We start from the raw sequence: 22,087 nt of genomic DNA, 5'->3' as shown, positions 1-22,087 counted from the left end.
CTTAAATACAAGTTTTTTCAGCAAACAAAAACAAACTTTGTTTTGCTGGATTATTCAGTGGCTATATTCCTTTCCTCTAAGGTCTGGTGTTTCAATAAAAAAACACAACTCCTCTGAAGTTTATCCAAATTCAAGTTTGGTACAACTGTTGAAAACAATAAGATGTTTTTGCTCTGCAAAGAGTTACTCGCAATATTAAGATATTTTGTCATTATAAGTGAGAATGTTAAAGACAAATTCAGCGAAAACTCCTCAAACACTTTATGTTATTGAAAATAAATAGAATTTTTCCCCTGAAAATTTGTATCAAAGAATTGTTTGAGAAACGAACATCAGTTCTGTAAAACAATTTTTTTAACCTACTTTACTACAGCGTTGGTCCCTGCGACAATACAGTATTACGCACGTAAGTAATCGTTGACATTGATATACATTATACATGTGCTGTATATTATTTTATTATCCTACGTAAAATACAAACCGATTGATCCATAATAAACTTGAAATGCGAGAATTTTTTTAAGGCAAAAATTATGTTAACAAAAAAAATCATAGAATTGGAATTAATAATTTCCGAGTACTGCTAATCAATCCAAAAACATTTTACTTCTTTTTTATAAACAAATGTATTGAAGAATTGTTAAAAAGATTTTGGATTCCTTTACGGAAAACGTGTTTAAGTACCTGTAATTTTTTATTCAATTAATTTTATTTAATAAGAACCTGCGTAAATAAACCAATCGGTTGAGAGGGTGTAAAAGCACAACAAAGTATAAACAATATTTAGAAAATTATTGGGAATTAATTTAAATGTTTTTAACCAAATCCGAGCGTTCATTGGCGAGCAGGCTTAAACAAATGTCCAATATTCTTTATATTTTTCTGCTAATATAAGAAAAAGAAGAAGAAAAAAACGGGATCCCACGCTCAAGCTTTTCTTTTGTATGTGTTAATGATTTGACAGAGATTGATTATTTTTTATTATAGCCAATTGTGTTTAATTCGCCATTATCCACTAATCCGACGAAACACAAAGCTTGATCTTGTTTGTGTTTTACCGATAATCGACGCCAAACTTTGTATGGATTGTTATACATAATCCATATTTTACCAGGTATCATTAATCTCATCGGAACAGATCGCTAACTGGCCAGCTTGTAAAGGTAAGATTAAAAAAGTGAAATAAGTTTTATTTTATTTCTGTCCTATAACCGAGACCTATAAAACGAAATACTATGAATTATTTTGGCCCTAACTAAGGATGTTTTTTTCTTTTTGAGCATCCTTTTTTTTCTAGAGAAATAGTAAAGTTGGCAGATCACCTATACAACCCTTCTCAAACATCATTTTATTCGAATATTGCACAAATAATTTTTCGTAATTCACTACAGTATTCCCTTTAAATAACATTAATACGGATGTTAATATCAAATATATGTAAATAAAAACATAAACATTTATTTGAAAGCATTAGAAAACAATTAAACTTACAAACTTTATGGCTTTTGCTTAAAAATATCGTCCATGTGACTTTTAATTATTGTAGTGACAAAATTTAATAATTTTCAGTTTACTTGATCATTACTGACAGTCTATGTTTTTTTAATACAAAAATTTTTCAGGATATTTAAGTTCAAAACAAAATTGTTTCAAATCAGCGAAATATACTTTAAATTTATACCAAATTACCAAAGAGAAGTTTTTTTTGGACACTCAAATACGGTTCTCAGGGGAGTTTATATGACAAAAATCATTAGCGGCATTAAATTATCAAATTGTAAATAAAAATGAATATTTTTCTAACTGTATTAAAATAATAATATAACGAGGGGGGTTTTATATAAAAGTTATCAACCTGGAAGTGTCCTGTCCGACGAGGCGATGTTGTCCAAGCAGTATTCGTCACTGGACTGATCTCCCCGGTCGAACTTCGCCCTCCTTTGGTCTTTTTTCTCTTCCCTTTGCCTCGTCAGTTGTCGTCGAGGACAAGGCGATTTTATTGGAAGAGAAAAGAGTCCTGACAAATTCACGTCCTATTTCGTTTATTGAAAATTGAACTTCGTCAATGGAAGCTTTTATTAACGGAAAGCGTTTCGACATTTCTTAACACAGAGACTTAAATGACTAATTATTTTATACAATGTTCATACTTTAATGATAAAAATATTAAAAAGAATTTCGGACCAGTCTTTTATTTCATACGTAATGTCCAATTTGTTTTTCAGGTTTCAATGTACCAACTAATCAAAATATATAAACCTAACCCTTCTAATCTAGTATAGCTTATGATTCGTGTCAGCATAACACCGTCTGAAGAATCTTCCGCCTACTCTGCCAGTTTTACGAAGTCAACATTTCCATAGAAACTCTTGAGTTTTGTCAATATTTTTATTAAGTATCTGAATCTCTTTACTGCCAAACGACGTTTACCATTTTTTCAATCTATTCATCGTTCTACATCAAGTGCAAAAAGCTGCACTAGAAATAAAATTTTAATTTTTAACAATCGATTTAGCCTGAACAATAATCTACAGATTTGTTCTGGAGCAAAAATTTTACAGCTTTACTTCAATTTTTTCTTTAATTCCCTAGTGTAAATAAACCTGATAAAACTTTTTAATGAAAAATTGCCAGAAGGTTAATGAAAGGATTCTTACCAAAGTTGGTAATATGTCAGATACAATCAATTAATGATTAACCTTTTTAATTATTAGTAATTATTTTCAGCACGATGGAATTGTTTATTAGTATACTGGGTAGCCCATTTTCCTTCACCGACATGGTTTGTTTCGGAACATTTTTTAGTTGGGGTGCATATTTTGAATTTATCGCTAAAACTGTCAAAAACGGTCAACTTTTGTGCCCCTCCCTCTCCTAAATTTGAAAAATTAATATAATTCTCAACTAATCAGCCTGGTTTTAGCCTCATTGATGGTAAAATACTTGCATTATGAATAGCCAGAAATTAACTTAATTTTTCTAAATCCCTTGACTTATTGTAAAACAAAGCATCACGTTTGAAAATAAATTATTGAGTCCTCTCTAGTACCTAGTCATTATTTTTAATATATTCTCCTAAATTTAAAAATCAATTGTATAAAGATGTTTTAATGCATTTTTATCTATGTTGTAATCTCAATGAATTTATTCAGGTATAAATGTCTTAACCGTTACTCATAAATTTACTATTATACGTAAGGGAGGTCTTTTCCAAAGTTGTCAGAAAGTTGTTGACGCTTAAAATTATTGAGCCTAACCAACAATTTTTATGTTAAAATGAGATTAATTTTTGAGTTATTTTTCAAGCTTTTCCGTTTTTTATCAGATATTATCAGTTAGCGAGTTATTAAACTATCTCTTGAGGTAGTACGTTGAATATGGAGAAAATCCAGATGTGTCAAATATGTCGAAAGCAAGTCATAGAAGAAACTATTTATCTCTGACGAATCCAGCCTAAAAACGTGTATTACTATGAAAATTTATATTTAACTTCACGGAAAGTAGTGCCCAAGTGGATAGAGGTCGCGATAGCTCAAGTGTTAGAGCAGCGGCGTATCTAGCCAAAGATCGTGGGTTCGAATCCTGCTCGTGCCATTCACTTTTTTTCTTAACAAAAAAACCTTAATTTAATTGTTTCTATTTAACTTCTTTGAAAGGTACTTAACACGAATCTGAAAGGTGAAAAAAATTTGACAAGTTTACTGGATGCTACTTTTAGTTTTTTAAATTTTTACATGCCTAGTGTCTTTCAATACGATCCTATATAAAACGCACAACATAGGCATGTATGCACATTACTTTTACTCTTTCTCAATTTTGCCTGAAAATCAGTGAATCGTATGACTAGTTCACAATTTTTTTAGAATTTATAAATCAGTTACTGATTTGCCTCTCAAGCCTCGTTGTTTAATCAAAACGTGTTAAATAATTTTTTACCAAATTTTACGTCATTTACTGAGTTTTTATTAAACTTATTTATCAAATAAACCACGAAACCTATGACTGATAAGCTTATAATCAATACTAATCAAATATTTTGTTTTCCCAACGAAGAAAACTTGTCGGTGAATTGCGTGACCATTGAGCCTTGCGTCTTTAGAAATTAATCTGAGTTCAAAACGGATACATTAATTAAATAAACTCTTCACAAACCCTATTAAATTACTTTCACAATAACTAGAAAACAACCAGCATACAATTTATGTTTTGTTAAAATATTAGTCAGCATTTGAAAAGCCAAACAAATTCTATTGGAATATACGTTGGGAGGTTTTGGTTTCCTTAAATTGATAGATTCCACGATCAATGTTAAATCAGCGGCATAGACCGCAAATTTAAGCTGTAACTATTTTAATATATCTGAAATATGGCACGTTATCGACCGTTGGAACACGGATCAACATCTATCAAAGGGTAAGCAGCCTGAAGCAATTTCGAGTAACGAAATTTTGATACTTGACAAAGTTTAATTTATGCCTCCCTCTCATAATAGACTTGATCAGCTAGTTTGTCGTCTAGAATTAAATTCATTGACAGACAACTACGAGTCATTATTATTAACTTTCTTAAGTACTAAAGCAGATGAATAGCAAAATACAACGCGATCTTCTAAGTTAACAATTGAGACTTTTCAACATCACGGATGGCTTGTTTTTAACAAACGTCCATGTTAAAAAAATTATTGTACTTTTTGCATCGTACAATTTCAAAATTTTGAATGTAGGTTATCAATATTCTGAGAAATCAATGAATTGTATAAAAGTAATACGTTCGCCAGGAAAAAAAACCCATTAGGTTTTTCATTTATTCCATCAGTCTTTATACCATCAATCTTACTTATCCGACGAGGTTCTTAATTAAAACGAAGTCAGTATTCTTTTCAGTTCCAGTTAACAATTCTGACACTTTTTTGTTATTATTATTATTATGTAAAAAATTATTATTATGTATGCTATATAATATGTAAAAAAGTAAATATTTTACGCTTCTGGCATAGTTACAGTACATGTTTTCTTTACTAGGCATGTCAATGGTCAAATGAAGCGGAATGTGATGTTTTTTATTGCCATACAGATACCATATATAAAATGGATTATAACATCCTGGAAATTTAATTCATTAAATGGATAAGCAATGGCATTGCTAACTGCGGGGTGTTGTTTGTTAAAAACTGTGATAAAGAAACAAACACATTACTGTAAAAAATGAAAATGAAAATAAAAATAATATATATGAGCATTACTCAGAAATCTTCAAATAATTAGAGGACGCATAAATATCAACCATTTCCATTCTTAAACCTTATGCAGCAATGCAAGGTGCAAAATTTGGTTGCAGTTTCCATTTAGATATTCAATTAACTTTTCTCCAGAGAAATCCGCTTTGTTGAAATACTTCAGCCTTATTTATTTATACGTGTCCCAATTTGCAATGAAATTGATTACACTTTCTAATCCTGAACATTGCACATAGATCATGTATGAGGTCGACTTATATATCTTTTTATCTTAAATTACGTATTTCACCCCTAATCCTAATAATCCATCTAATATCATTTATGAACTGTATAAAAAAAAAACATGTCAAATTTCACAAAAACTTCTTCATCTAATATGCTTTACGTTGATATATCCAGGTTTTTAAATAACTTTCTAGTAGAATTGAAATATCAACGTAAATCATATTAGATGAAGAAGTTTTTGTGAAATTTGACAAGTGGTAGGTATTTTTTTGTAACCTCAGTAAAACGTGCAATCATGACCAAAATTTTAAATTTTGTAATTTTGACAAATTCCAACTGATATTGGCTAACATTTTATGTCATTCAGATTATTGCAAATAGAAGTACCTTACAGAAAATTTAGCGTTCTTTCAAAAGGTGTAATTGGATTTATTATAGTCTCAACATTTTGGACGTTGTAAGAGTTTTTATGTGGTAAGGTAGAGAAAAGTTGAAAAAACCTAAATTGACGAATATCTTCAAAATAGAGAACTTTCCGAAAATTTTCTCCTGGGCATTTTTTGCTCCAATCGAAGAGTAGAATCGATTCCCTGAGTTTCGGAGAGAGAGAGGGAGAGAGAGATAAAGAGAGAGAGACAGAAAGAGAGAGAGAGAGAGAGAGAGAGAGAGAGAGAGAGAGAGTGTGTGAGAGAGAGAGAGAGAGAGAGAATGGGGATAGTTTTGTTTCCAACGTTAAAATATAATTTGGAGAGTTACATGAAAGTTTAAATCGTTTTTTATTAAAGAACGTAAACAGTTGTACCACTTGGTTGCATGATCCTGCCCATACTTGCGCTCCGTCGCACCTAATAATAGCACGACTCACAATGTTGAAAAGTTCAATTTTTTCCAAAACAGGAATTTTGTTTTGCGTTTTAAAAGAAATCCAAAGAGAATTTAGACAATTTTTTTCTGATATCTAAATGTATATATGGACTATTAACGGCGATATCTCCCAACATTACCGCAAACCATAATGTCAGACTTGCTGAAGTTTCTTTTTATGTTGCATTTATTGAAATATTCTTCAATTGTGTTAATATTAAATTGCAATTCCGCTTGGTGAGAAGAAACTAGATCGCTGTCATCAACAAGAGCCAGAAATTACCATTTATATTTATAACTCCTGTTACCACTTTTTCAATATGTTTTATACAAAAGCGCGAACAATAATGAATTTCTTCTTTTTAGTCTTTCTAACCCCCATACAAATTCTAAAATAAAATAAAGTCGTCTATAAATAATAAAGTCGAAAATGTATTTTTGTGTCATACCACAGCTTTGGATTTTTCATAGAGATCTATAATAATTTTCACCATGTTAGTAGAGCATCTTGTTTTATATAATTTACATACCAGAGCATAACTATCGACTCTAACGAAAGCAATATATAGGTCTAAAAAAATATATAAACTTTGTTTATTTTTTATGTTTCTTTAATATTAACAATAATAATCATTGCAAGGAAAACAGATGATCACTTTGCCTCGCCTAAATCCAGTCTCAAACTCCATTAAAATGTCATTATCCTGAATCAAAGATGTTAACAAACTTTTAACTTCTATCGATGGAGACGGAGCTCGGGCCTGGGCAAGTCCCCTTTGACCCTTTAACTCTTGACAGAAAAGAGTCGATTTTCGGCAATAGCTTATCATGTTTTTTTAGTAAAATACGACTCAAACGCGTTTACCGATTTTAGCTCTCTCAAAATTTGCCAATTCATTAAAAGTTTTTGCCCACAAATCTCATTGAACTTGAAAAAGCTTGGCTCGTTTTAGTTGATGTTGAGAAGGAAATAGATTTTATTAATCTTCAAAACTAAAACAAAAAATTTAAAAAACTCTACCTATTAATTTAGTACTACACCGATCACTTTTGACGAAGTGCCATTACGAGGGGGACTGTTAAGGAACTTATAAATTGTGAGGTTATCGAAATTTAAGCGGAACTATATTCATAGAGCGTCTCAAAAGTTAGAAGGATATTTAAAACTGTAAAAAATATGAAAGTCCTTTCTCGGACCCTTATTATTACGTTTTAAAGACGTTCCAATTTTACCGGAAGAAATAGTTTTCCCTTTTCAAAAGTTAAAGCATGACTATATGAATCTAACTCACTGCTATGTATATAATGTTTCCTTTACCGCCACATCAAATATTTCTGTAAAACTGTTCACACAAAATAGTAAATTGTCCAACACTCCACATTGCCTACATTCTTCCTGGTAACGTCTCGCATAAAATAAAACTTGTACAATATACATCAGAGAAAAATAAATTGAAAAAATACGTTGCACGGAAAAAGTATATATTAATCAAACAGAAAACGTTTGAAAAACGGGAATTACAAACACAACGATCCATTTCTTATTCTCAAGTCACATGTATATCTACAAATAACCATCATAACCCTCCTAACTCTTACAGTAATAACAAAACCAAAATGAAAACAATTCAAATTCCACCTCCAAGTATAGGCAAAGGATAGGTATACAAACCAAACCAAACTCGTATTCAGAAAACATGGAAAACCTAAGGTTACAAGCTTAATAATGCTATAGTTTTGTTATAAAGAAAAATAAATATTCGTCAAAACCAAAAAATTACTAAAGAAAAAAATTATTAAAAAAATGCTACGTCATAGAGGTTCTACAATGACACAAATCTTAAAAACTTCTCCTAAAAACATCTAACTTACACATAAAAAAAAGGCAGACCCATTTCTTAAGGACCCATTTACCATTTTGAAAAATTTACTAAATTCAAGGCACTTTAAAATCAAATGCGGTAATTCGTTCTCCAAAGAATTTTTACCAGAAAACGGTGTACCACAAGGATGTGTCCCGAGCGCGTTACTATTCTACATTTTGTAATTCGCGCCTCTCAAACAACCTTAAATTTTACATCGTTGTACAAATACTTTAATACAAAGAAATGTAAGTTGCTCCCCTCCTTGGTTTTCCCTACACCCTTCTTATCCCTTAAAAAATAAAAAAATACAACAGCTCCCATGCAATATAAACAAGAATTTTTGAACATAAAAACCAAGTGGACAGTCACCGTTTACATACAGACAGATGGGGCAAAAAGCATAGATGCTATTGGGGTGGTATTTGAATGTGAAAAAAGAAAGTAATATTCTTCACTTCTCCGATTTGTAGAAATTTTTATGTTGAAATGCTTACTATCTACAAGGCGATTAACATATGGCGACAACCGCAAAAATAATCATTTCCACCGATTCTCAGTCCGTCCTAATCGCTATTCAAATATTTTAACCTATAAAGTTTTATTGCAAGCCATATTTTACGATATCAGGAATCACAGAAATTTTGGTTCAATAGTAGATTTTATGTGGATACCTAGCAATTGCAATATTACAGAGATTGAAAATGACTACAAGGCGGCAAAAGCCACCACTGTTAGATGATTCAGGTTTAAGAAAGCATCCAAGAGTGATTCCAGCTCTTTAATTAAACCTAATACCTGTATACAATGGCAGAGAGAGAGAGAGAGAGAGAGAGAGAGAGAGAGAGAGANCTTCCCCACCCCTTCAAAATCCAACGTATATAAACACAAAATAGCAAAATCTCACTGGCACTCTCGACACGACACGCAAGAATGGCACAATTACACATAAGACAAACACTTTGAGCCCTAAAGATGATCTCAATAAAGATCGAAACGTTGGCACGATAAAGAAAATGTTTTTCTGATACCTACATCACACCAGACCGCATCTCACGATTTCTAAATAAATAACGATTAACGGTCACTAATCACCATACATTATTTTACTGTTTGCAACTCCTGCTCTCGCAAATCAAGGAAAGAGGAAAAACTTTATACAATGAAATTGATTAAATTCAGTTAAATTCAGCTAAACATTGTGTGGGTATTCTTCTATTTTTATTAATAACCCAATTAAACAGAAATGTAATACAATCTTATTTCAAAATATAGCAAGGCACAAAAGTCGTATTTCATCGTCTATATTTGTCAATTAAGTAAAACTAACATAACAGCATAAATTAAGTGTACTTTTTTTTTCAATTTTCAATCGACTGTTTTATAACCGAATCAAATTGGAAAAGACCTTGTAAACGGTTCTCCCCCGTGGTCTTTTCCTCCTTTCAGCAGTCAGTAAATTCGGCCAAACCTCACCGGGACAACAATGCGAACGTGCGTCCGGGTCGAATGGACCCTCTTGATTGTGCTCACGGTTAAATGTTAACGCGACAATTGCCGCATTGTCAGCTTTGAGAAATTTATTTACTACCGGCGATACAATTTAAAAACAGTTGACTTTCGACGAAGCGATTCCAACGATATGCAATATTTGGACCGTAGGTAGTTTTTTAAATTACCTAGGATTCCTATTTCAGTCTTTCTTAAAAAATTTATAATTAATTTTTACGAATCTTAATCTTATCAGGGCTATGGTTATTTAATTTACTATTTATGGTTATATGTTACTACTTTTTTATGACGCGGTGATTTTTTTTTTCATTTTTTACGAGGGTATTTCAACTGCGAGGTTATATGATCCCTCGGATGTCGATGTTTATGAAAAAACCCATTTGTAAGTACGTCGGGTACGAATGCAGGGCCGCTGGATTCGAACCCGGGACTTTCGCATTAGAGAGATGAGTGCCGTGTTACCTCCTAAACCGTTGCGGCCACCGACGCCCGGATGATATTTTTAAAATAGATAATAGAAGCTGTAAAATGTCATATAAATCGTAAGCAATTTTGAAAATACATGAGACGGCCAAAAAGATCAATTACAAAAAACACTCTCACGGTTTTTTATTTTATTTAGGCAATTGATGGATACGAAAATCTAGTGTTTCGTTACAAAAATAAGTGTTTTACTTATAAACTTGGCATTATTCTTCATGATTAAAATTAAATAAACACAGTTTTTCATTTTTGGCTGGTTTAACTCTCTATAATATAACGTATGTTGTGATGCATTTTTTTGGAGATTTCCAGCCGTTCATTTTACTCTGATGCGTTTATTAAAATAACATCTTTGATGGACTTGGAGTGTTTAATAGTTTTATTCTAGACTCGTTTTCGTTTGTTTTATTTGGTATGTTTCAGACTCATTTACCCATCCTCAGCAGCCCCATTGACAATTTTAAATTGCCGCCACACTCATTAATTCGAGTCTTTTTGTAACGGACAATTTTAAAAATATTTCCTTTCTGAGTATGGCTGGATAGTAGAAAGATACATCATTCTAACCATGCCAACGGTTTTGTTTTCTCGAACATCTTTCTAAATTATAAAAAAGCAAGCTACTTCTAATTAACTATCGTTTAACAATTTACTTAATCTGCATTTAATAAATCAATATACCTCGAACTTGGCATAAGTTTAAATTAAATTTTACCTAAAAGGAATAATTTTTTTACATTTTTCAATTAATTATTTTTTTTATATAAGGTCTTGGTTGAGTTGAAAAAGATAGTGTCACGAGCGGGAGTCGAACCCAAGACCTTCGGTTCAAGTCTTGGAAGTCACGATAGCTCAAGTGGTTGGAGCAGCGGAGTATTGAGCAGAAGGTCGAGGGTTCGAATCCCGCTCGTGACACTAACTTTTTCAACTCAACCAAGTCCTTACATAAAAAGAATAATTAATTGAAAGAAGTAATTTGGTCAATTAGATCACTATATGTAATGAATTATTTTGTATATTCAAATTATCCACTGAGTTTATAGTCCTCTAAAAAATGTAAATAAAAGTCAAGATGGACACAGGGTTCCTAATAAGACCTATGTAATCAGGTGAATTAAAAATTTTGTACATAAAAAGATAACAACAGTACAACAACTTTAAATATGAATCGGTTCAATAAAAAAATGAATAAATAAAACTTACATTTGGGGCTAATAGCCTTATAACTGGGCTCAAATAAAAAAGTAATTAAAAAAATGGTATTTTTAAAGCAATATAATAATTTCGGATAATCAATAAAAAGCATAAAACAACAAAACCGAGATAAATAAGACTACAAAGAGGTGAGCAATTCACAGGGCGATTCATCGCTATAATGGCTCGGAGTTCGAATCTCAGTGGTGCTCCTAGAGTACTTACAAATTGGCTTTTTATCAAAAACACCGGAGCCCTGGGGTTGATATTGACTTCTGACGTAGCCAACTACCGTACAAAAATAAGAAAGAAAAAGGAGTTAGAAATCGTAAACCTAAGACGATCCGATGGATTTATTGGACTACACATTTTTTTTCGTATTTGGATGATCGGGAAGCTCAGAAAAACATTTGTAAAAGCATTCAAAACGGTATGTAATGCGACACACGAAATAAGAATTTTCCATCCTGATTAATAATATAGCTTATACGTTGGTAAACAATAAGGGAATGAGTAATTTTTTTAATTTGGTTTCTGAGGGATAAATCTCACCTGTCCAAAAGTACAAATATCACTTTCGGACATATACGGCGGCCTTAGGTTCAATAATAACTGTCCGTGTGACAACATCGCAAACCCTATTCTTAATTGAGTATGATCCTCCATCTTTGATGCGCACATGAATTATTACAAACTATATTTTCTTACGCTGACTATATTTTTGCACAGTGGGTAGTTGGACAATGAATCCTGTATGACAAGAATTACTTTACTTTTGTATACAATTTTCTAAAACACAACTGATTTTATCTCTTATACATTAAAAAGAAATCAACAATATCTTTAAAATGAAGCAATCCTTTTTATCAAAAGAATGAAAAACCAAGTGAAATATCACTTTTTTTAGGCTATGTGTAAATAATGAATGTAAATGCCCGCCAGTGATAAATACAAAATCTTTAACATTGGGCAGTAAGAAAAATGTTGTTCCAACGGTGCTCGAGTAGTTTTCCGACTAGTTTGGGAAACTGAAAATAAAATAAATATCCTTCTTTTTAAATTTTTAAAACTTATCGGAAGCGCACATAAAACTAAGTAAGCTAAGACTATATTTGGAAGTGATTCGAAGGCGAAAAACAACCGAACAAAGACACGTTCGTCAAACAAAAAAGAAGGCGGAGAAAACAAAGTGTATTGTGAAAAGGGTGGTGTTTATTGTGTCAACAAACTCAAATAATAGTCTAACCAATCACTTGGTTAGTACAAATAATTATTCCATCATTATTTTTGAGAGATAATAAATTTTTATTTACACATGTGTATACAATAACTTTAGAACTTAGGGAGAGTGAAGTTTCACTATGGCTTTTTACTATTTACCCCTAATCATTTGTATATACGAAGAGGTAAGAGAAATTCCATAATAATTTGTGGGAAAAATCCATTATATTTAGTAGTCTATTGACCAAATTATTTCTTTCAATTAACTAATCATTTTATGTAAGATTTTGGTCTAAATGAAAAAGCTAATGCCACGAGCGGGATTCGAACCAGAATTCTATATACAGAATTAAATAAATGCTTATATAAAGTGTAGATGAGAAGTCAATAAAGAAATAATTAAATACCTAAAGAAATAAATAAATATTATTATAACTATGACAATTTTATAAAGCGGTATATTGTGTTTGAACCTGTTATGTTTCCAATTTGCATTTTTTGGATGTGCAGCAATGAATCTGCAAATGGGATTTGAGGAGGCACTCACACGCCTAAAGAATTTGCTGACCTCATCTTATATTTCCTCCTCTACCCATTTCATGTTAGGTCGCTCGTGTAGGTCTATCAATCTGTCATATCTGGGAGAGGTAGTGGCTAACCGCAGAATTTTTTTTTGATTACTATAATTTATTAAAATTAGTTTTCCAGATAAAATTTGTCTTCAGATTCCTTTCTGAGCAATGGGAAAAGTGTTCGTATAGCCGCTTTCCCATTGCCTACCAGATTACTTGTGTGAGCATCAAAATTCAATTTGGTACTTTATATTCTATTGCTAAATACCTATGACCTAGTTACTACATGACAATATACAGATGTGAATAACGATAAATTTTGTTCTATTAGCGGGAGAATAGGTGTATTGAATCATAAATTACCCTCAAACGTCTTCAATGTCATCTCCATCTGTCATCGTACGTTCAAATCATAATTCATTTCTCCGTAGATGGTTTAGTTAATCACTATAAGAATTAATTGTCCGTGTAATTTCTATATTTCTGCACTTCTCAGATTGCCATGATTTATTGATCTCTTTAATGTGTGTGATATTTATCCGATCGATCGACAAAATATTTGGAATTTTTTCTGAGCTTTAGCAGTCGGTTCCTCTTTGTTTCAAACAAGTGATAAATGCTGGCAAATTTTAATTGCTTCTCTGTGTTCGTTACAGGAAAGTCTGATTGACGAAGTTGTGCCAAGTTCACACACTTTCCGAAACTTGGCTCGTAGTTGCACATAAACAGTGCTTAGTACATAATTACACGCGAACCTTGTTCCCAACAAGATCTAAAGTTGTGTTCCACAATCTGAGCTTCTCTACGAGATCTAAGTGTAGGCTTCATATAAAATATTTATACGAACAGAACATCGTGTTAAATGTTCAAGATATTTCCAAATATATAACAAATAATAATTTACTTTACGCGCCAATCAACTTAGGATAGTGACGTGTCTAATAAAGTGTAGATGTAAAAAGTGTAACAATTTTGACAAGTTGTCCTTCTAAATTATGCCATGCCAATACATTATTACACCGCTAAATATACATTAGCTTTGACAGCTTCTCAGGTGATGCAAGCTGCCTCATAAAGGGACGCTAACCTGAATAAAAAGATTTTTATTCCTCTTCACACAACCATTTAATAAAATTGATATTTAAATGAAGCATGTTTTGTAAAAGCTAGAATCCATATTCTCAATTTATTCTGTTTGTTCTTATTACAAAGAAAAAATTGTAAACGTTCTTTTGAAAGACATAGGTCAACTAAAAATTGAATAAAACATCAACCTTTATCTTCAAAATATTTATTCGGTGAATCACGAATACGGCGTGTTAGGATGTTTCTAAACCAAAAAAAATATTTTAACTTCTGTCTCATACTCAATCATAAAGGTGACATTTATGTGGTTTTTATGATTAAAACTCTAGGTTCATCATAAAAATAACATCTTTTGAACACTTGTTACTAAAACAAATTGGAATAGACTGCTTAAAAACCGATGACATTTCTATTAAGAAAACGTACCCTCGCTGCTTCACTCTCTTTCTCTATCTCTACCTATCAATCAGTATACCTCTCTCTCTCTCTCGCTCTCTCTCTCGTTCCCTCTCTCTCGTTCTCTCACTCTCTCTCTCTCCCCCTCCCTCTTTATCACTATCTCTACCTATCTATCTATTTATGTATCTATCTGGTTGTATTCTCCTCTCTTTTTCTGTATCTATATCAATCGATCTATCTATCTATCAGTATTCCTCTCTCTCGCCCTCTCTCTCTCTCACTCTCTCTCTCCCTCTCTCGCTCTCTCTCTCTCTCTCTCTCTCTCTCTCGCGCTCTCTCTCGCTCTCTCTCTCGCTCTCTCTCTCTCTTTCGCCATCTCTATTTGTCTCTTTCTAACTATTTATTTATCTAATATATACCTATGAACGTTGTTACCTATGACATAGTTCGTTATGCCGACCTGGTGATAAATTTTTGTTTTAAATGTAATCATCTATTATTCACACGTTTTGAAAATCGTATTCTTTAAAAAGTCATTAAGTAAATGGACAAAATAATTAAAACTAGCCCAAAATAAACTTTACTCATTCAATTCAATAATAGTTTTTATAATTCATTCAAACAGTTTGTGGATCTTTATACGGCTAAGGTGAATCCAGAAAAAAAGATACTTTATTTCATCCCAAGGGTTCAGGAATTCATTTTTCCTTTTTGTACATTTGAAACGTCTATAACTGGTAACATAGAATTAAATAATTCTAATAATATTATGATTATATATTATTATAATTATATTAATCCATAATATTATGGTTTGACAAAGAAGTATAACTGCTGTGTATAAAGAAATATTCAACGCTCAATACAAGACTATTATTTTTCACAGTAACACTGTTGTAATATAGCTAACATTTTAGAAAATAGCCTAACATTACCAATCATAAAAATCCCTTTTGAAAGACTACGGTGACTCTGAATATTCAAAAAAAATCTACAGTAAGCTCATATGTATAAATGAAATTTAATTAATAAAACATGAAAATATTTTAAAATTAAAAATTAAATATTTACCACATTTAAAAGTTTAAAACCTAAATTGCAGTAAATACAATTATAATAGTACTAGTAGATTCTAAGTGAAAAATTAACCATTAAGACCATAGTTAATTTTATAATACAGCAAAAAAAGGTCACATCTAAAAACTCACGGGGTCCATATTTTCCATAAAACTCTTAGCTGACAAATTGCGGCAAATTAGGCTGTACTGCGTTCTGAGGCCCTATAGGCTCAAAATGAAAGGCCCTTAATAGCTAAGCCATTATATCAACCCTTTAACCAGTCAACAATGAAACAGCTTAATATCAAAGCTGTAAGTCAAGCTTGATTTTATTAAACAGTTTACTTATTTATTGCCGCATTCATCTAGATCTTAAGATATATACCAAATTCCCAAAATCGTAAATCCTTTTTTGATGAAAAATATTTTTCGTGTTAAAAAAAAGTTGGACAAGGTATTTGTTTATAACACTGCGTAAAAAAATACCTTGTGAAACATTAAAAGATAAATCAAGTTTAATATCACACTCCTTTGATTATATCTTATCTCCTTTATTATATCAGCGTTTTTATTATATTTTTCCCATTATTAAACTGTTTTATGAACACACCTTTAAGTTAAATTATAAAGCATTGCTGTGATGGTAGAGTAGGACATTCACCATTTTCGAGGTATCTTAATCAACACATGTTGTTTTTATTTCATTTCTTTCCAAACCTTTCTAATTCTTAGCCTCACTTCTTGACAAAACAAACTTGATGTTATGGATGAATATAGCTTTATTTTCCAACTGATAAATTTCAAATTAGAACATTTGCCAACAAGTGAGCCTCTCGAGTATCGAAGCGTTCACGTAATTTTCAATCGATTGGAAACTATAACAGTAAACATCCGCGTTTTATCTAGAGTGATTCTGTAGTTTATTTTCAATTAAAGCTTTATGCTTGCAAGGGTTGTCGACCTTTCTGGGTGTTATTTATTCTCCGCGGAAAAAATCTCGTACTCTAAACTTGGCAAACTACCACGAGCTCACTCCTTTCCTGAAAACTTCTTGAAATTATTCCGTAAGATATTTCATCTCATGTTCGTGCAAAAACGAAAATTGTGCTATGAAGTGCAAAAAATGCAATAAATATTTTTGGAAAGGGGTGGAAGTTGAAAAAAAAATACTCTAGCGAATCCACATCAGATTTTATATGGATCAAATTACCTTTCATGAATCAAATTTAATGCGGATATTCAGCGTTGAGACAGGATTGGCTTTGTCTTAACACCCGGCACATCAATCCGTTGAAGTTTATCTCAGGAAAGATATGAAAAATCCGTCGGCTCCTTTTGTTAAAGCTGTCCAAAAGGTCCGGAATGCCGGGCCTGAAAGTTAAATCCCCTGAGAACTTTTCTCCAATTCGATCGGCCGACGACCTCGCACGAACGACAAAACACCACAGCCATTAAACCATTCCGCCCGGACAGAAAAGAACTGGGTAACTTTCTCTGATTTGCAAATAAATGGATTCCCGTAACTTTTTTTTATCGGAAGCATAGTTACAGACTACAAAACTGTGAACTTTGAACAGTGGCTGGATCGATTAGAGGTCCCCTGCAATGTTGTAACATTTCCTATATAAAAGCAGTTTGATAACTTTTCTTGACCAACAGGGGTTTTTCCGGGAAAAAAACGCGTGGAATTTAGTCAGACCACATTTTGATACAGGGTGTCTCCATTTCAATGTGACATTTCTCAAACTTGGAGGATTTTTTTTTTTACGAGGGTATTTCAACTATGAGTTTATATGAACTCTCGTGGTGGCGGTGCTTTTGAAAAAAAGCCCTTTGTAAGTACATTGAACTCCTCAGCGCTGTGTAAACGCTTAAACTGTTGCGGCCACCGACGAAAATGAATAAAAATGTTCAAGTGGTAACCTCCTTTAGTTTTCCCCAAGGATTTAAATAATCGACCTAAAAATTTTTGTAATTCAGTGGAAATCCGTTTATCCGGACCCTGATTATCCAGACCAGTTTGTCAAAATATTTTTTGTAAATTATTCGGAGATTGTGAGATGCGGTCTGGTATAGTAGTGTATAGTGGTATAGCCCCACAATCTCAAAATAATAATTAATTACCGGTCACTAAATCACTAGAAATTTTTCATAATTTTCAATGTATGTATATTAATTTTTTTAAATTGATAATTCAACTATGGGACCTTTAATTTGTCGTTCGAAATTCGTAAAGGCCACTAAATCGCCCTTCCACTAGTCACACGATCGAAGAAGACGGAGAGGCACGTTTTTGTTAAAAAATAAATAAATAAAATAAAAAATAAATAAAAAAGTGTATACTATTGCAACGGACTAGAAATTGTTGTCTCATGTTGTTCGTTTGTTGGCTTCCATTAAAAAAGTTTTTTTTATTACGTACATTTTTATTAGGTATTTTTTACGTGTAAATTTTTCGAGAACGCATGTCCGGACTTAAACAAAAATAAAACTAATAAAAATTATCTATTACTTTAAATAGATAGTTCATATATGTATAAAAGTGTTCACTTTCGTATGTGTTTTTTCCATTTTTATGACACGATATTAATAAATTCAAAAATTTTCAGATTATCCGGACTTTCGTTCATCCGGACAAGTCCCGGACCCTTCAAGTCCGGATAAACGGGTTTCTACTGAACCTCAGTAACGGGTAATTAAGTATCAACTTAATTTTAATTTTAATTTTTTTGTTAAATGAGACCAATCAATTGATGATAAATGTTCAAAAACTAGATTTTTAGTATAACAAATAACACTGCGGAAATATATATTGTTGCGTATTTTAGAAGATATTTAAGTTCAGAAACTGAGAGTATTTAGTTATTTTAATCAAGCCAGTCAATAAGTGCCTAAATACTTTTCATTTACATAAGTAACTTTTTTAAGTAACACCACAAATAACTGCATGAAATGTTTTTTGAATTGTATAGTTTATTATCTAAAAAAAGTTTAGTTATAAAAATAATAAAATTAAAGAGAACCACAACGACCCCAATTAGATTAGTTTGTTATAGCACGCAGGTCGTTTAATAAATATTGAGTACTCCATCTTCTAAATAGAATCAATGAAATGTGTATAGGTGTGAGTGTATTTATTTGTATGTATGCATGCGCTCGGGACTGAAATAACCAAGCCGTCGGTTAAAGTTTTTTTAAAAATAAAAATAAAGAAGAAAATGCAAAACAACTTATGAATATATTTTGACATATAAATTATTTCCAAGCCCATGATATTTAAGAATTATCCAAGACTGCAATGATTTAAATGAAACAGAATTTTTTTTTAAATTTCAGAAGTTTAAATATCTTAATCCTCCTAATAAAAAATGGATATGGTAGGTCTTTCTGTCGGGGTTCTCAATTCGATTCGTGAACCTTCTTGAGAAAAATATTAATGAATGAATTATTATAAACACTAAAATGTCCGTAATTAAATTATTATAAGCAAGTAATATATAAAGAAAATAAAGAAATTCTCCTATTTAAAAGCTGTATTTTCATGAAATTTAAAAAGAATTACAGAGGACTTATCAAACAAAAATTAGGTTGACGTTAGTTTTTAATGTTTTATTAAATGCTTGCAATATAGTTTCAAAGAATGAGGATAGTCAAAAATTCAAAAGTAATTTCATATTTTTTTGGAGCTTTGTTTGTTGTTGGATATATTTTATTTATACTGCAACCGGAACTGGGTTACTTTGCGTACCATCTACACTGACGAACTACTCAAACAAGTATCGACATTGCGCCGTTTTCAGTGAGGAAAACATGAACAAGCAACAACAAGAGTCGCTGAATAATTACCCCAATAAGTGACCCAGTTGCGATTGCACCATGAGTTCAACAACTTGCAGACCAACACCATATTTTATTTAGTTCACGTCTTTCTCTTAACCTCATTCCTTTAGCTACCAGAAAATTTTCAACCAAAAAAATTAGTCTTTTCAATTAAAAATTCTAAATTTGCGCATCGGATTTAGAACAAACAAGCCCTCTTTGAATGTTGTAACCTTCAATTCTATTCATTAGATTTCGTGGTACGATTGACCAAATAACGTCTTTCAATTAATTAATCTTTATGTAAGGTATTGGTTGAGATAAATAAGCCAGTGCCACGAGCGAGATTCGAACCCACGACCTTCGGATAATACGCCGCTGCTCTACCACTTGAGCTAATGTGACTTCGGTCCGCTCCGACACTCACTTCCCATCTCAATCNATATATATAGATCTGATGAGTATTTTATAAATAAACATTATGCCATGAGAGAAATATTGTCAATATTTTCAAATTAATCCTTGCCATTACCTAAAGATAGTGTGATTTTATAATTTATGAAACAAGTTTATACAATACGCCAAAACCGAAATGGAAAGCGACATCATACTTTGAAGTGGCTTTCGCAGGGCACCGAAATCATAATTTTTAATCAGAATTACATATGCCTTCTTTACCGACAGCCCTAGTGGTTCGTTAAGTCATTCATAACGACTAATCTGTCTGAGTGCAGTTAATTATTCCGTCAGAAGGAAAATCACCAGGCTTCGCGGCCAATTAAAATTAAAGTCGATTTCTTATTGAGAAGAGCAATCTCGAGAGTAAACCTTTGGCGGAAACCCAAAATTTGCTTATTATTTTATCTTAAAAAATTTCAAAGAGGCCGGTCTCTTTACGTTTATTAGACAAGGGCGTGGGCTATTCTCCAGTTTCAGACTAAATAATCACTTTTAAAGCAGCAAGTTTTAATTACATTTTTCCTGAAACGATTACGCGAGCACCAACTCTCCTTAATGATATAATTAACTGAAACATATTATCGTTGAACTTTTAACCTAAATCAAATCATTTTTTCAAGTTTATTCCGGCTGTTTAATTTTAATTGAATTGAGTTTTCCTCATTCTTGTTTTACAGCAGTTTCAGTTAATTGAGGTATGTTTAATGTAAAAATGAGCCGGTTCATAATACATTTAACATGCAAATGATGTGCTAAATCGTTAGCATGAATTTTGATACGTGAAAATATTATAAAAATAAAATATTGTCGTAATTAAATATAATATTATAAAAAAATAAATTATCAATTTTTTATTCGATCTACAATTATAGTAGGGGGCATCGGTGGCCGCAACGGTTTAGGCGTTGACACGGCGCTCATCACTGTAAGGCAAAGGTCCGGGGTTCGAATGCAGGGCCGCTGGATACTTACAAATGTGCTTTTTTCAAAACACCGGCACCCTGAGGGTTTATATGACCTCTGCTTTTGGGAACCCTCGTAAAATAATAATAATAATATAATTACAGTGCAACCATTTAAAAGAAGTTATATTTTATCAAACACTTTCAGTTTTAAGTAATTTAATGTATTCTTCTTGTGTTTTTGCAAACTGTGCTAATCGAATACACCATCTAGGCTAGGCAGACTAAAATGATCCATAACGACCATGTTACAGCATAATTAGATATAGACCACATCGATAAATCTCACAAAAATTTACACCATTAATCAAATACTTTTATTCAACAATTCTAAAAACATAGAACAGGTAAATTGATACAAACTGTGATTATCCGGACAAATTCAAGAGATTTTATGAGACAAATTTTTTATTCTAGACGCTAGGCTAGTCTGAATTTTGATGATAAAAAGTGGTCCTTCTTATAAATTTTATTATAAGGTTATATGTGGTTTATTATTCACGCAATAGCGAAATGCCGAAAAGGACAGAATAAACGGGCGAGTATAGGCGGACCAAAATGATTGGTTGACTAATGGTGACACCACAAAATACATAGAGAAATCTCAACAATAATTGAATTGATCGTTATTATACAGTTTTTAATAGACAATTACTTGCTAAAAAAAGAATTGTTATAAAGTATCCGTTTTTAATACATGAATCTAGTAACGAATTTTGGATAATAAACCCAAAACTGTACAATGTAGGACCTACCAAACTATCTGAAGGCCTAGATTGGTTTTGACAAGATCAAACATAAACTCATTCACTTGAAGGTATATTTTCAGTAGCTCAAGAAATGAGGAATTAAACTCAATAGGAACGTACGTCTTTTTCAATCTGAAATACACGGTATTGTTTGCGTCATAGAAACAAAGAGATTACACTGACCAAAATATCCTCTTGAAATCAAAAGCCAAGTGGTCCATTGGATTGTAAAAATGTCATCCAAATTCCGTGCATTCGACCTCCTAAATCCAGTAAAAATATAACATCCTGAAAAAATCGACTGCTAGGAAACAAATAATTTTGGACAATGAATAAACAGAGAGAACTTGCCAGAGGAAGATCTGCTAGACCAATTATAAGCCGAG

The sequence above is a fragment of the Cimex lectularius genome, unplaced genomic scaffold, assembly GCF_000648675.2.
Source record: "Cimex lectularius strain Harlan isolate CLEC.00 unplaced genomic scaffold, Clec_2.1 scaffold156, whole genome shotgun sequence".
Taxonomy (NCBI): Eukaryota; Metazoa; Arthropoda; class Insecta; order Hemiptera; family Cimicidae; genus Cimex; species Cimex lectularius.
Note: the sequence above shows the minus strand (reverse complement) of the source record.